Source organism: Schistocerca americana, unplaced genomic scaffold, assembly GCF_021461395.2.
Source record: "Schistocerca americana isolate TAMUIC-IGC-003095 unplaced genomic scaffold, iqSchAmer2.1 HiC_scaffold_97, whole genome shotgun sequence".
In the NCBI taxonomy this organism is placed as follows: domain Eukaryota; kingdom Metazoa; phylum Arthropoda; class Insecta; order Orthoptera; family Acrididae; genus Schistocerca; species Schistocerca americana.
The window spans coordinates 165,001-170,000 of NW_025726752.1; the positions used below are offsets into that span (position 1 = coordinate 165,001).

Consider the following 5,000-nt stretch of genomic DNA (forward strand, 5'->3'; position numbering starts at 1 on the left):
TACCACAGTTATCCAAGTAACGTGGGTACGATCTAAGGAACCATAACTGATTTAATGAGCCATTCGCGGTTTCACCTTAATGCGGCTTGTACTGAGACATGCATGGCTTAATCTTTGAGACAAGCATATGACTACTGGCAGGATCAACCAGGGAGCTGCGTCAACTAGAGCTGAGCAGCCGGCCGCCCGGGAGTGTGTCCCGGGGGCCCGCGCGAACACGCAAGCGTCCGCTCAATTATTCTGCAAACAGGAGGAGGCTGAGCTCCCCTGCACAATACACCTCGAAACCCTCTCAGGTCCCGGCGGCGCGCAGCGCCGTCCTAAGTACTTGGTCGGGTTCGAGAGAGGCGCAATCGCCCGGAGTTTGGCGAGTAGACGCTTTAGGTGCGACCACCCGTGCTCCCAACTGAGCTTGCCGCTGCCGACAGAGGCCCGGGAGCGTGCTGTCGTGGCATTGCCGGCGGGAGACAACACGCGCCACCTACGGTGACCGGCAGCTCCAACGCCAGCGCCACAGAAGGACAAAAGCCCCACTTGGGTGCCGAAGCGAACTCTCCCAGCACAGCGCACGCGCCAACACGTCCGCACAGCTGCGATACAAACCACCTGCGAGAACCGCAGAGGCGACCGAGCAGCAGACGGCGTCGCGGCGCCGAGCGCCGGGCGGCGGCGCATCCTCAGCGCACACAGTCCTCAATCGGACCAGCACACTGCAGATGTCCACTGCGCTTCGCACCGGGCCCGCGAGGACCTACTTTGGCCGCACGGCGCCGCGTGCAGGGTGCGCCGGCGCGCAGCTGCGCCGCCTGCCGCCTCCGTCGGCCGGCGCGCCTGCCACTGGCCGCCCCCACCAGCCGGCTGTAGCGCGTGCGCCCACGCACCGCGCGGCCAGCACGCCGGGAGGCCCCCCCTCACCGGCCGGGGACGGTCCCACCCAGCCACCGCCGCGTATCGCTTCACACCCAGATGCCATTCACGTTCGTGGGCATGGTGGGTATCGCTGGAACAACCGGTTGGTAGCTCAACCGATCGTCGCCATCACTGATTCACCTCTAGCGAGAACAACCGCACCACAACGGTTTACCAGTTGTTCATTTGCATAACGTCACCAGCAAACGTAGGCGTCCATCGCCATTTGCAAATTCAACGATTGTTGCATGCCTGTGTCAGGTGTCACGACACACTATGTCTGCCCACATACACGCAACAACATGTGCACGCTTCGCGAACACGTGGAAGGTGGCCCCCGTACGTATGCGATGTCCATTGCGCGAACGACTGTCAACCGGCCTCTGTCGCATGTCGCAGATGTGGAACGCAGTGCACCATGCTATCACGGTGTGTGAGAAGAGACGACTACGTCTGACAACACGCGCCACTACATCAACAGACGGCTCATGCTGATCGCCATCCAGGGCATACCACACTGCAATCCAGCTCTTATAGGGAGACGACACGTAGCTGAGTGCACAACATTTGGACCGCATGGTTCGCCGTTGTTGGCGCAGTCGTTGTACGGTCACATGTACCACGATGTATCATTCAGTACATGAGGACCAATGTGCAGTACAGTGTGTGATTTGGACGTACAACATCAGCGGACAGTTGACACAGGCCGTACCACAGCGTAGGCTAAGTGCTTCGCACATGCGAATGCCAATGAACAACTGCAAATGCCAATGAACAACTGCAAAGGGCATTGAGCATGTACGTCCTGCTGCCATCCACATTACAGTGTATAGCTGCAAGGTGTTTAACATGAAGCGATACACTGGGGACCGGGCAGTGCGAGTAGCAAACTATATTGCGGGGGTTGCAGTTAGGCAACACTACACTAATTTAACGCGTCGTATGACAATTACAGAGCAGGTTAAGGCCCAACGTGTGTTGGGTTAAGGCCCAACGTGTGTTGGGTTAAGGCCCAACGTGTGTTGGGTTAAGGCCCAACGTGTGTTGGGTTAAGGCCCAACGTGTGTTGGGTTAAGGCCCAACGTGTGTTGGGTTAAGGCCCAACGTGTGTTGGGTTAAGGCCCAACGTGTGTTGGGTTAAGGCCCAACGTGTGTTGGGTTAAGGCCCAACGTGTGTTGGGTTAAGGCCCAACGTGTGTTGGGTTAAGGCCCAACGTGTGTTGGGTTACGTTAAGGGGCAATGTGGGTTACGTTAAGGGGCAATGTGGGTTACGTTAAGGGGCAATGTGGGTTACGTTACGGCGCAATATAGGTTACGTTACGGCGCAATATAGGTTACGTTAAGGCGCAATATCGGTTACGTTAAGGCGCAATACAGGTTACGTTAAGGCGCAATACAGGTTACGTTAAGGCGCAATACAGGTTACGTTAAGGCGCAATACAGGTTACGTTAAGGCGCAATACAGGTTACGTTAAGGCGCAATGCAGGTTACGTTAAGGCGCAATGCAGGTTACGTTAAGGCGCAATACAGGTTACGTTAAGGCGCAATACAGGTTACGTTAAGGCGCAATACAGGTTACGTTAAGGCGCAATACAGGTTACGTTAAGGCGCAATACAGGTTACGTTAAGGCGCAATACAGGTTACGTTAAGGCGCAATACAGGTTACGTTAAGGCGCAATACAGGTTACGTTAAGGCGCAATACAGGTTACGTTAAGGCGCAATACAGGTTACGTTAAGGCGCAATACAGGTTACGTTAAGGCGCAATACAGGTTACGTTAAGGCGCAATACAGGTTACGTTAAGGCGCAATACAGGTTACGTTAAGGCGCAATACAGGTTACGTTAAGGCGCAATACAGGTTACGTTAAGGCGCAATACAGGTTACGTTAAGGCGCAATACAGGTTACGTTAAGGCGCAATACAGGTTAGGTTAAGGCGCAATACAGGTTAGGTTAAGGCGCAATACAGGTTAGGTTAAGGTACGACATAGGTTAGGTTAAGGTACGACATAGGTTAGGTTAAGGTACGACATAGGTTAGGTTAAGGTACGACATAGGTTAGGTTAAGGTACGACATAGGTTAGGTTAAGGTACGACATAGGTTAGGTTAAGGTACGACATAGGTTAGGTTAAGGTACGACATAGGTTAGGTTAAGGTACGACATAGGTTAGGTTAAGGTACGACATAGGTTAGGTTAAGGTACGACATAGGTTAGGTTAAGGTACGACATAGGTTAGGTTAAGGTACGACATAGGTTAGGTTAAGGTACGACATAGGTTAGGTTAAGGTACGACATAGGTTAGGTTAAGGTACGACATAGGTTAGGTTAAGGTACGACATAGGTTAGGTTAAGGTACGACATAGGTTAGGTTAAGGTACGACATAGGTTAGGTTAAGGTACGACATAGGTTAGGTTAAGGTACGACATAGGTTAGGTTAAGGTACGACATAGGTTAGGTTAAGGTACGACATAGGTTAGGTTAAGGTACGACATAGGTTAGGTTAAGGTACGACATAGGTTAGGTTAAGGTACGACATAGGTTAGGTTAAGGTACGACATAGGTTAGGTTAAGGTACGACATAGGTTAGGTTAAGGTACGACATAGGTTAGGTTAAGGTACGACATAGGTTAGGTTACGGTACGACATAGGTTAGGTTACGGTACGACATAGGTTAGGTTACGGTACGACATAGGTTAGGTTACGGTACGACATAGGTTAGGTTACGGTACGACATAGGTTAGGTTACGGTACGACATAGGTTAGGTTACGGTACGACATAGGTTAGGTTACGGTACGACATAGGTTAGGTTACGGTACGATATAGGTTAGGTTACGGTACGATATAGGTTAGGTTAAGGTACACATTGTTGTAAGGAAAGGTTTAATGGGGGGCGGGGCGGGGCGGGGCGGCCGGTTTGTTGATTGTGATTATAGTAAGTGGATGCCTGCGGCATCATCTGATTTGCCACGTCAGGATGCACCTTTGGCTCATGACAGGCGGCGCTCTCATTCCATGCTTGTGGCAGACCTGTGTCTTTCATTCCTGCCATTGTTTGTGTGCTGTGAGAGGAGGCAGTATTGTGATGTTGGGTGCACCCCTGTGTAGGACATGTGTGGGTGTTGGTGGCTTGGCTGAGCAATGGTGGTTGTCGGGTGGGTGGGATATTCTGTTTTCTGAGTGGACCTCCCAGTCTGGTTATGACAGTGTGGATTGTCTAATGTGGCGGAGAGGATGCACTGGGTGTTGTTCCATGCTGGTGCTTACATATTGTCTGTGTGCGTGTTACAGGCAGAGAGTAGTGCGTGATAAGGGTGTGTGGCTGACGTGTGGTTGTGATTGTGAGCAGAGTCTTTCAGCATGTATACGGACAGTTGTATACATTATCTGTATTCTGATGGCTCTATCTATTACTAATCAGCGCCGTGTATACGTTTAATCCGGTTCCAGTCGAAACTGTTGTATCTCTGTACATTAGTGACACGGCGAGCCCGCTATGTAGTTACTCGTCTCGGCAGCTTCCACCGGTGTATGGCAAATGATTATAAGGAATCAGTCTAGTCGTCAATACCGATGGTGTGACGTCACATGTCTGGGGTGGGGGACGCTGCGCCCTTCCGGTGGGTCATGGCCTAGAAAGACTCTTCCCACGCAGGGGGGCGTGGACTGTCATTGACTCTTCCAGGTAATATACTTGCCGTACGTTCTTGCGACTGCGAGTGCAACGTTCACCGGTACCGACATGGATGGAGCGCCTCCTAGCTGACCGCTCAGCATCGGCATTCGTACAGAGAGCAACGCGGTCGCGTCTCTAGCTCGTAACTGGTACAGCCCGCAGCTCATGTATAGGGACAGCGGGAATGTCGCATATTGGAGATAACTCTTCATGAAACGCATGTTATAGGGGTGGATTGCACATTGCGACTGCGGGAAAAGTCCGCCGTTCATCCGCTGGAGTTGCGAGTTGGGCGGTTGGAGTGGGGCGCAGGTGGAGTGATTGCCGGTCCACGATTTCGTGCGGCAGAGGCGCTGGCGTTGGGGTGCTGTGGTCGACAGAGGACGCAGGCTTTGTGGGTGGGGTCGAAAG

General features: G+C 52.4%; 1 non-coding gene across 1 annotated transcript in view; it reads right to left on the reverse strand.

The window, feature by feature from the left end:
* The window catches only part of LOC124593032, a 1,910-nt gene extending 1,756 nt beyond the window's left edge, over positions 1-154 (reverse strand). Inside the window, exon 1 of the ribosomal RNA XR_006977784.1 lies at positions 1-154. This exon is cut by the window's left edge and continues 1,756 nt beyond it. This is a non-coding gene — a ribosomal RNA (small subunit ribosomal RNA).
* Between the last annotated feature and the right edge of the window lie 4,846 nt (positions 155-5,000).